General features: G+C 44.8%; 1 protein-coding gene and 1 long non-coding RNA gene across 2 annotated transcripts in view; one reads left to right on the top strand and one right to left on the bottom strand.

Moving 5' to 3' along the window:
* Positions 1-966, bottom strand: part of dlk2 (delta-like 2 homolog (Drosophila)) — an 8441-nt gene extending 7475 nt beyond the window's left edge. Inside the window, exon 1 of the mRNA XM_008298307.1 lies at positions 894-966. The gene's annotated coding sequence lies outside the window, so the exon portion shown is untranslated. The remainder of the gene's footprint in view (positions 1-893) is intronic.
* The window catches only part of LOC103369560 (uncharacterized), a 14419-nt gene extending 6591 nt beyond the window's left edge, over positions 1-7828 (top strand). The window contains exons 2-3 of the long non-coding RNA XR_520843.1: positions 3116-3119; positions 7269-7828. This is a non-coding gene — a long non-coding RNA (uncharacterized LOC103369560). The remainder of the gene's footprint in view (positions 1-3115; positions 3120-7268) is intronic.
* The last annotated feature ends 3695 nt before the right edge of the window (positions 7829-11523 follow it).

Below are 11523 nucleotides of genomic sequence, written 5' to 3'. Positions count from 1 at the left end.
AGTGGGCTGTGAGCTGCATCTACAGTGAGAGTAAACGCCCGTCAGCCTGCAGAGCTTCACGTTTCAATGAATCTGCAGCTCAATATGACGACAACTTCCAGGAACCGACACCTGAGCAGGAGGGTGGGAAGAGACGACATTTCCCAGCATGCCCTGCTCTCCTTTTTACTGGTCAAATTATTTGGATTTTTCTACAACTGCAAGAATTGAAAATGCAGGAAAAACAAAACTAATCAACTGAGCTTCAGGTCCTGAAGCTTCAGAAATGAAGAACCAGAAAACACTGGTTCCTGTGATGAAACAGAACCAGAACAGAACAAAGCCTCCACAAACAAACAGCATCTCGTTCGTCCCTATTGTTCTTACTTCCACTGAACGAACCAACTATTCTTTAATCTTCACTGTAAAACAAAACAGGATCCAGCATCGATCCCTGAGGAACCTCGTCTGAGCTGATCCAACCTTCAGCATTACTCTGATGCTGGTCTGGTGGGCGTCGCTCTGTGAGGAGATCCAGAAACATGGAGTCAGTCTGACCGAATCATTGGAGGTTCTGTCATCTACTGAGCGTGTGCAGAACAGTCAGGTGACTTCCTTTCTGCAGGTTCTGTTGTCATGTTTTGTTGCTCATCAGGTTCTCTGTAGAACGTTTTACTGTCTCCAACTCGCCCATATTTGTTTTTGTATTATTTTGCTTCTGTTTTGGTCGTTTTCTGCACCGGGTGCTCAGTAAACGCTCCCTCAGGGCGCTGTGCAGCAGAACAAGTGAAGGCGGTGAGGCAAAGTGGATGCAGCTCAGATTGAACCTCTGACAAACACGAATCGGTTGAAAGCTGTAGACGGCCCTGAGCAGCTGGAGCAGCTGGAGCTGAGGCCATGTGACCTGGTCCTACCTGTTGCGTCCTGCCGGAGCTTTCGACTGCCTCCTTGGTCTTCTCCGATGGCGGCGGCTCGGTGGACCTGCTGCTCCGTGGACTCTCTGCCCACACACTCGGCTGGCAGGCGGCTCAAACAAGGCGCAGGATCATTTTTCCACAGATTACAGTGACGAAGGCAGACAGGACGCGACATGCCTGATCTGATCCGTGTGTCTGACATACCAGAGCGCACACACAGCTTTTATTCAGCCTGTTTGCTGCAGAAACACAAGAATGAGGCGAGTGTGTGTCGGAAAGGAAGGCAACAGGTGGCCGATTTAATGCTGCAGCTTCACACACATTTCAGTGTCAGAGCTCATTTCACACCGTTTTCTGCTCCGTTGGCTGCTTGCTTCCTGCTTGTTTAGTGTCATTTGTATATTTGTTTGGTCCTTTAGCAGCATTTCTTTTTAAATTTTGCATCTTTTTGTGGTTATTGGTTGCCCCGTCTGTTGAAGGGGTGGCTGGGTGGTAACCATGGTCTGTGGCTCTGTGTCCACTGATGGTTGGCAGTTCGATCCCGCCGTGTGGCGAGCAGCGCCTCGCGTGGCAGCTCTGTCGCCACTGGTGTATGAATGTGTGTGAATGGGTGAATGAGAAACACACTGTAAAGAAGCGCTTTGAGTAGCACTACGGCAGAAGGAGATGTAGAAGTGCAGACCATTTAGCATTGACCATGGTAACCACAGACCCTCCTCTGGTCACGACGACGCTCCTCCACATGAAGGCTGATCATCACCAAACCTGGTCTGCTGATGTTGAACTTTTTGATCGCGCTTTGAAAGCTGTTTGTGCTGAAAAATAAGAATGTAACAGATATTTTCCGGCTTGTTTTTAATGAGTCTACAGACTCCCTGATATTCATGTGAAGCTGCAGCTGGAGGACGAGTCGCAGCGTCGCAGCAGAACTCGTGTGTGCAGGTTTGTATTGACTGTGAAGATCCTCAGACAAAACAACATCACTGTGCCGTCAGTCAGCCTGACTCTGGTTGCCTCGGTAACCACGGTGTATGTTTTCAAATGAAACCGACGAGCTTCTGCTTCAAATACAACATGGTGCTGCAACACAACCACAAAGAGACGTGAGGCAGCCACAGGGTTTTGGTTGCAGCTCTGACTGAGGTTCTCAGCAGCTCAAACAGAAACACTCCAGTTTCTGAACCACAAACGCAGAAAAGTCGAGTCTGTGAGAAGCATCCTCACCCCGCAGCAGAACGCAACACGAACACAGTGTTCTCCAGAACATCTACACCAGGAGGAACTTCTCTCAGAACAAACAGGATCACAGAGGAACAATCACCACAACAGAATGTTTGAGAAAGTTCTACACTCTGATCAGAGAACGTGGACGAGAACATGGAGGAGAACACAGAGAAGAGCTTCTACACTTTAGCATCACAATCTCTACCTCATTATTTATAAAGCTGTGACTTTCTCTACTGTTTTTCAGAATGTTCTGTTTTACAGTCAGAGAAGAGTCCAAACTGTACGAGCAGGTGGTGAGTAAAACCTCCTCAGTCATGTTACTGATGGTTCTCAGTCCTGTCTGTCGGACAGCTAAACTCCAAGAGGAGAACGGACCTCCCCCTGCAGGTAGCAGCTGCTGCCGTGGCAACAGAGGAGGAGGCTGGTTGCCGTGGACTCAGGCAGGATTTGTGATGTTGCTTCGATCAGGATGAAACTCTGTGTTTCATCACCATGAAGCTGAGGCCAGAACAACACAAACAGAACATAGAACTTCTGGTTCCAGCGGAACAGTTGGTTCCACCTGAGAACCAATCAGCAGTTTCTGTTTCGGAAACTACAGCCATTAACAGAAGGTCAGAGTCATCATCATCCATCCATCATCTCTACACCTTAATCCTCACCAGGGTCATGGGGGGCGGAGCCTATCCCAGCTGACTCAGGGTGAAGGCAGGTTCACCTGGACAGGTAACCAGTCTATCACAGGGCTACACTTAGAGACAGACAACCAAGCACACTCACATTCACACCTACGGACAATTTACAATCACCAATTAACCTCAGCATGTTTCTGGACTGTGGGAGGAAGCCGGAGAACCCGGAGAGAACCCACGCTGCACGGGGAGAACATGGAGACTCCACGCAGGAAGATCCCGGGTGTCCTCACCGGGACGCCAACCGGCGACCTTCTAGCTGTGAGGAGCTAACGGTGCTAACCACTGATCCACCTGCAGTCCAGTCATCATGATGTCCAAGGAACATGTGGAACAGATTGTAGAACACACATTCAGCCTCTGTGACTTCAGACCAGAACTCTGAAAAACAAAGGAGCTGACTGGAACCAAAAACACGTCCTCAGTGCTGCCACAGAAGAACCATTTTAGTACCACAAAGATCATCTAGGATCTCTGATTGATTGTTTTAAACACATGCTCTCTGGTTGGAGGTCCTGAACCTCCTCAGAGTCCGTCACGGTCCCGTTACTGCTAAACTCCCACAATGCTCTCTGCTGCCACCATGAACTGGGTTTGATGAATGATGTTCTGTCTGATCTCAGCTCAGAGGTTTTGTTCTGTCCAGCACCAGAACACTAAGAGAACGTCTTCAGGAGGAGAGTTTCACATCAGCACCAGTTCTGCTGCATCAGATGTGATGAATCTTTGGAACGAGTTCATCAGCTTTACTTTGATCAGTAGAACAGAAGCTTCTCAGTCGTCTTTATGCCTTTCAGCTGGTTCTGTTCTATTCCATCAAACTTCTTATCGTCCAGACGACAGAACCTCAACAGTTTCTGTCAGAGAACCTGAAGAACATTTCCTCCTGAAGCAGCTGAGCTTCATCTTCTGTCTCCAAACAAGAATCTTCTTCCTGTGTTTGTGCAGCAGCTGTTGTTCTCCATCACGCGTCGTGCTGCTGTGGTTCTGTGGTTCTGTGGTTCTGTGGTTCTGTGCTGGATGTTCTGCTGAATACATTGTTTGACTTCAGTTTACTTTTTAATTTTTTTTGTTTTTAAATTTGTTGATTTTGAGGTTTTATGCATTTTTTTGTTTTTTAAAAGTTTTTTTATTTTGCGTATTTCTATTATTGTACTTTTTTTGTTTTACATTTTTAATTCTTATTTTTTGTTTTTGTTTATTTTAATGAATTCACCTTTTTGTTTTGTTATATTTTACTACATTTTTAAATTTAGTCTATTTTTATGTTTTTACAGTTTATTTGTTTATATTTTGTTGTTGTTTATGTGCTTTTTGTTTTGGGCTGAAGTTCTGCGGTTCTTGATGCTTTGCTTTCTGGTCTCATGTTCCGGCTGCTCTGACACTCAGCTGATGATTTATAACACGAACAAACGTCTGCTTAAAATAACTGAAGCAGAACCGGACCGTCTGTCTCACAAACACAGAACACAAAGTCTCATTCAGTGTTTTCTGCTCAGAACACAAACACAGAACAGTTCTTACCTTCTCTGCCTCGGAGCTCCTGAGTGTTCGGTCCCTTCATCACTCGGCTGTTTTTACTCTGGCAGAACCTCCCTCCCCTGAGGGGGCGGAGCCGACCCGACCTGGCGGTTCAGCTGCAGGTGTTGATGAGTGTTGATTGGATCATGAAGCTGCTTTAACACTTTAGATTAACTGACAGCAGCTGATGCAGCTTCTACAGCAGAACCTTTGTTTAGTCTGACACAGTTCTGCATGTTCCAGCTCTAAAGTGTGGCACCAGACCACAGAACCGATCGGACCTGAGTCCTACACAGGACGAGTCAAAGCAACGAGTCTGAGTTGGAACATTCCAAAAACACAATTTCAGCCCAAAAACCCACCGGACAGAGCCGGTACCAGGATGAGTCCAAACGCAACAAGACTGAGAGCAGAACTGTGACAGTGGAACCTTCAGAACGTCAGAGTAGCTGAAGGTGGAGTTTAATCTGTGGCTGTAATGAACCTGTAGGGGGCGCTGTCTGTCTGTGTTCGGGGTTCATTGGTTCTAATGTTCTGAACTCCTGCGGTTCTGTTAGTTCTGATGGAGGCAGGTTAAATGTTCTCTGTTCTTCAGCTCCCAGCAGGCCGAGCGGCAGCGGATCAGATCTGACTTCAGATCCGTTGTCGTCCTGCAGGTTCAGACTCGTCCTCACCTGGAACAAGGTGCTGCTTTCAAACGTTCCCAAAGAGCTCGGAGAACCTCGATCAGTTCTGCACAGAAACACGGAGACACAAACATGACGGCAGCAGGACATGCCCGTTAACATCCACAGAACCAGAACCCGACCAGCACCTTTGAGGTGTCTGTGAACTGTTGAGTTCTAGAAGATTCTCTGATCCAGTTTGGGGAGAAGGACTCTGAAACGGTCCTCCAAAATGTGCAGCTACCTGAAAGAGTTCCAAAATCACCTGAAGAGCATCTTGAAACCCAGAAGAACCACTAAACTCATCTTTAATTAACAGAACCTCCATGATGATCATTACAGTTACTACTGCAACCTTCAGAACCGCACCAGAACCTCCTTATGGGCGGGTGTTGAGGGGCTGATGAGGGTCTAACCTGCTGAATGAAATGCAGAAGAACAGCTGCTGTCAGAACCATCAGAACCACCTGCTGTGTTGATGCAGCAACTGATCCTGTTTGTCCTCTGAGCTGCTTCGTTCCTTCAGTCCATCGCTGACGTTTACTGGTTTTACGTCTGCTTTGTTCTGGTTTGTTCTGGGTTTGTTTTGGTTTGGTTTTAGTTTTGTTCTGGCTGATAGAATCTGACAGAACCTAATGACAGAGTTTATCTGTTTGGGTCTTACACAGCAGACAGACACCAGCAGCTGCTGGGTTCCTCCCATTGCTCCCATTGCTGCCATTGCTGCCATTCCACAGCGGGGGGTCGGTCTGCATTGTTCGGAGCAGCTGGACATTGTCTTCGTCTTTCCGCCTGCAGGAACACGAGAACCTGTAGCCGCCTGCAGAAACGCCATCATGTGACCCGACCAGTGTACTGACTGGTTTCTGCAACAGTTTCCACCTGCTGACAACAGCAAAAATAATAATTAAAAAAAAACAGAATACATAAAATAGAGGACTAAAGTAAGAAAAGAAATGTCAGTTATGAATTTTAGATAAAAAAATAATCCATAAAAGTTAAGTAAATAATTAGAAAATAACATCAAAGCAGAAAACAACAAGCAGCTGACTGACAGCTGAGCTTCAGCTGATGCTGTGGTTGCCTAGCAACAGCATCACATCCCACAGCTGGTTTTCAGTTCATCAGGACTGAACGTTTCTGCTCAGACATCTCGTTAACAGCTCGTTAGTGTCTCCTCCTATGAGGAGGAATTTATTCACAGGTGGGTTCACCTGGACAGCTGATTCACGTATTTACCGTCACTCAGAACTTTTAACATCATCAGATCAAAGTTTGCCAACATTTAGCAGATGTTGTCTTAATTTAAACAAATACAGACGACTCACACGAAGCCGTAAATACGTTTATCACAGCTTCAGACCAGAACCAGGACCAGGTTCAGGTTCTACACAAGGTTCCAGTATGTACAGAACTCAGAGGCCTTCAGGTAAGAACCTGACAGGGATTTAAAATTAAATCACAGATGGAACTGAAGCAGGTTTCAAACAGACTCAAACAAGAATTCTGTAAAATACAGGAAATATTGTTGTTGTATAGAATATATGTTATATTGATTTTTTTTTTTTTTTTTAAAGAGCTTTTACAAGATTGAATTTCCCTTCTGGGATAAATAAAGTATTTTTCATTTAATTTCATTTAATTTCATTTCAAATGACTTTTTATTTTATCAAGTCAGCTGTAACAGAGTATAGACAAAAATCCATCATTTTATAATGATTGTAAGGTTTCTAAAGCAGTTTAGAAAGTTCCATCCATCATCTCTACACCTTAACCCTCACTAGGGTCATGGGGGGCGGAGCCTATCCCAGCTGACTCAGGGTGAAGGCAGGTTCACCTGGACAGGTAACCAGTCTATCACAGGGCTACACTTAGAGACAGACAACCAAGCACACTCACATTCACACCTACGGACAATTTACAATCACCAATTAACCTCAGCATGTTTCTGGACTGTGGGAGGAAGCCGGAGAACCCGGAGAGAACCCACGCTGCACGGGGAGAACATGGAGACTCCACGCAGGAAGATCCCGGGTGTCCTCACCGGGACGCCAACCGGCGACCTTCTAGCTGTGAGGTGATGATGCTAACCACTGAGACACCTGCAGCCCAGTTTAGAAAGCTGATTTAGTAAAACTAAATACTACACATGAAGCTACTGTACTCAGAGTCAAACAGATTTATCAGACAGTCAAGTAAAAGTTATTTAAATCACTTTTCTTTATTTTTCTTACAGAACTCTGTACATTAACAGAGGAATATTGTAGATTATGTTGGAGAAGATTCTCTTTTCTCCGCGTGTTCGTTTGTAAAGACGAAACTAATTCAGCGCGGTCTCAATTAATCAATTTAATCACACACTGAATATTGCATGACAGAGCTCCGGGTCAAACTCTCCCGAGCATCAGACAGAGTGAGACTCAGACCTTTGTCTTATACGATTCAGTCACATGACAGGTTGCACAATATGTCACACAAGCTGTTTCACATCTTCCTCTGATCTGTCCATTTGTTTGTTTGTTCCTTTATTCCTTTGATCGTTTGTTTCTTCGTTGGAATCTACGCCCCTTGATCTTTACAGCCTGTCTTCCCCGCATCCACAGTTCATCCTGGTTATCGATTATCAGCTTATTGGTAGTCACACACTCATCTGCTTCCTCCCAAAGACGGGACTCCTGTCCTGCAGAACAACATCACTTAGAAGCACACAAATCTTTAAGAATCAACATTATAATGGTAGCATATCGTGAATAAACCCTCAAGATTAATTATTCTTATTCTTTAAACTTAAATGATTATATATGTTTTGAGTAATATATCATTTACACAACAATTAATTCACTAATTCTAAAACTGATTTAAAAGATAGAAGCATTCAGTTTATGGAGTGTAAATGTATTTATGCTGTATTTCAGTGATTTCAATATATTTAATTATTGAGATGTTTTATTATTGTCACACCTGTGTTTGTGGATATTTCATTTATTTTCTGTCTTTTTTGAGATATTTTAGTGATTTTTTTTAACCGTTTTCTTTATATTTTAACAGCTTGTTACGATTTTAAAATCTTTTCTACATTAAAATTTGTGAGACATTTTGTCCATTTTCAAGAACGTTATTAATGTGTTCTGTATTAATATTCATTTCTTTTGGACTTTGTTTTCCTGTCGTGCAGCTGTGTGTCTCACAATAACAGAAACTGGAAAAAATGGTCATTTTACAGCTCTGGCAGAAATAAGAACGTCTTTGGTTTAAATAATTCACTCATGAGAAGTTGAAAATACAGTAAAATGATCAGATGCAGGTTTTCCAGGTGAGATGAAAGAAGTACAGATACTGAATGATTTCAGTAAATGTCGATAAAAATCGATTAGATGCAAAATAAATAAATAAAATAAAATTCGAATTTTACTTCAATGTCTAAAACGCGGTCACATGACTCGGACGTCGTTATTTTGCCGCGCAACCGCAGATAAAACTCTGTGACGTCATCACGCAGGACGTGAGCGGGGGGTGAAGGGGGGCCGGGATTCCTGAGGATTACCCGTCATGCCCCGCGGGTAAAGATGGCGACAGCTGAGCAGGGCAGCAGATCAACTTTCTCTGCGCGGCTCTGAGCGGATTCTCTGCCGACGGACGGAGCGTCTCAGCCGGCTGCTTCTGCCGCCGCCACCCGCTGCCTGCGCTGCTCCAGCCGGACCTCCAGCCTGCGCCGCCGGACCTCGGCGCTACTCCCGGCCTCGGCTCGGTTTGGAGCCCCTCTCCGCTCTCCCTCCCTCCCGCCCTCCCTCCCTCCCTCGCCCCGCCGGAGGAGCAGACCGGAGCTCCGGATAAAGTTTCGTCTCCTCCCCGCTCTCCGGGACTTGTTCGAGGAGGCAGCCCGGGCCGCGCCGCGCTCACCGGCTCTCAGGTAAGCTGGCAGCGGGCTGGGTGTGTTCCCAGGGAGCGTGTGTGGCCGACGGCTCCGAGGAGTCGCGGTGTTCGGTGCTGGGGCTCCGTGTGACAGGCGGTGGACTGGGCCACAGTCCCCGGCGGCGGCTCCCCGGCGCTTTGAGCTGATCTAAAGAGCTAGTGGAGGGTGGTGTCGGGGCGGGGTTTGGGCCCGGTTCGGCCTTGTGTTCGGCAGAGATAACCCCGCTGTGTTTGTCGTGTTTGTGCCCGTCAACCTGCCAGGCAGAACGGAGGGCAGCAGCCCGGATCCTGACAGGCAGATCCGCGGGAGAAACGCCTCACGATCCAACAGCCAATCAGCGGGCTGGAGGCAGAGCGACCACCTGCACAGGTGGATCTGCAGGTTTAATACTGATGTCAAAATGTACACCTGTCAAGCAATCGATCAGAGCTTATTGATCCGGCACTTTTCAGAGTGGTTGAAAGTGATTAGAAGTGAAATCCTGAAATCAGTCAGTGGAGAATAAAACTATAGAAGAAAGGAGGATTAGTGCTCAGATACAGGAAACAGGGTTACACGGACGAAGGTTCAGCGCTGAAATCACTCATCGATGGTAGAAAAAATACACTTTGGGGAAAATATTTGCAGATTTCAGTATGTTTTTGTCTTCTATGCATGAGCTTGTTGGTTTGTTTCTACCAGAGCAGTAATTAAAGTAAATGTTAATGGCAGTTGATAAAATACAAATGAAAATTATAAAATCAATTGAAATTTCTTTTTTTTTCTTTTGAGCGTTGAATGTTTCTGTAAATGTTCCATCGCTGTTGGACACCATCAGTGTCACAGCTTTACTGTCTCTATAGAAGTATGTCATGATCATGTCAGCGGTCTTTTGTTTTTATTCTTTATTTTTACTAATGCATTTTACTGAACTCTTGGTTTTTGATCAGGTGCTGCGTTTATGTGTCGTAATGTTTTTCTGAGTGATTTCTGGCACCAGAATTTCCTTCAGGATCAATAAAATTCTGTCTCACAGTGAAGCTGGTTCTGGTTTTCTGCAGCTGTAATGTGAACAAACAGCAGTGTGTCGTCGGCAAACGAGTTAACTCGATTCTTATAAACCGTTTGGAGGTAGCAGCTTTGTTTCTTTTTAATTCAGGTTTTAATTTGGTTTCCAGACGTCTTTATGTCTGTTAGAAAGACGAGCTCACGTTTGCTGTTTGTTTGGCCTCTGAGTGAAATATAAAGTGATCAAACTGTCGTCTTTTTATCAGTCTGATCCTAAACTGAATGAATGAATATTAATGTTTAAACACACCACTGTGTCACTTCAGCACTTCCCAATCATTGTTTATGTGAGGCGCCCTGCATTGCATCCTGGGAGCGTCGGTTTTCCCGCTCTTCATTTGCATAAAGTTGAGGTGTCTGACGCTTTATGCGAATGAGGAGCCTTGAGCAACATCTGACAAAATGTTGCTGAATTTTTAAAGTGACTTCAATAGAAAGCAGATTGTTTTCACTGAACTATTTCTGAAATAATGAAGACTCTGAGCTGTCGTGTTGGTTCGGTGTGAAATCCAGGAGCCTGAAGCGTCGTCCAATCAGATGCAGCCAGTGTTGGCGTGACTGTCGGGGGGTGGAGCCTGTGTAGACTCCTGTTGATGAGCAGCTGTCAATCATTGGTTGTGCTGTTTTTGTCGACCATCTTGTGTCCGCCTGCTGTGGATGCGAACCACAACCTGCATCTGATTCGCTTCACAAATACATATTTATCATCACATCTTACTGCTTCACTGTGGCTGCTTTCAATCATCCAGGTGGGCGGGACTTGTCACGTGGTAACTCAGAAAATGGAGAATAGTGAAAACAGTTGTATTTTAACACAAAAGGCATATTTTTCTGAACCCTGAAAACTAACTAAGGTGCAGAACCTGAACCGATTCCTAACAAGTGTCGACCAACGTGTGATAATTCTCTAACCTGAACCAGGAAGAGCGAAAACTGAAAGCAGATGACAGAAAATAAAACGTAAAGCTGAGTCTAATTGCATTTCCCTTAAAATGTAGTTCAGTTTTACAGGAACATTGTTGTGTGGTTTGTTAAGTGAGTTAAGACCAGAGATGTTCTGATCCGATCTCAAAGACCAGAAGACATTGTTCACTGATCGGTATCGAGCCTCAGACCGAACCTTTGTTTGGGAAAAGAGATGAACCTTTACTGCAGCTTCACTCAAATCCTGATTCTTCTTTAATCCACCTGAAGCCTGCAGTGTGACACGAGTGTCTCCCCCTGCTGGAAATCGGAGGAATCACACAAACACTCTCACACTGAAACCTGAAGTTTTTATCTGCAGCATCAACTATTGATTATTTTCTTCCTCAATTGATCAGCTGTTTGGTCTTCAACGTCAGAAAATTATATCTTTAGAAAATCTCCCAAAGTACATCTTGATCTTCAGATTTTCAACTTTCTGATGGCCTTTAAACTAATCTTGTTTGAAAGAGTAACAAAATGTGACTTTAAAGTTGTGATACTGCATTAAAATCACTTCATATTACACAAAAAAAACATTTGCTCTCATCAGATCCTGTAAAACCAGAACCTTGCTTCCAGCTGAACTGCAGCCAGAG

Source organism: Stegastes partitus, unplaced genomic scaffold (genome assembly GCF_000690725.1).
Source record: "Stegastes partitus isolate 25-593 unplaced genomic scaffold, Stegastes_partitus-1.0.2 Scaffold1304, whole genome shotgun sequence".
In the NCBI taxonomy this organism is placed as follows: Eukaryota; Metazoa; Chordata; class Actinopteri; family Pomacentridae; genus Stegastes; species Stegastes partitus.
The sequence above is the reverse complement of the archived record's forward strand: the minus strand, read 5'-3'. Positions and strand labels throughout refer to the sequence as shown.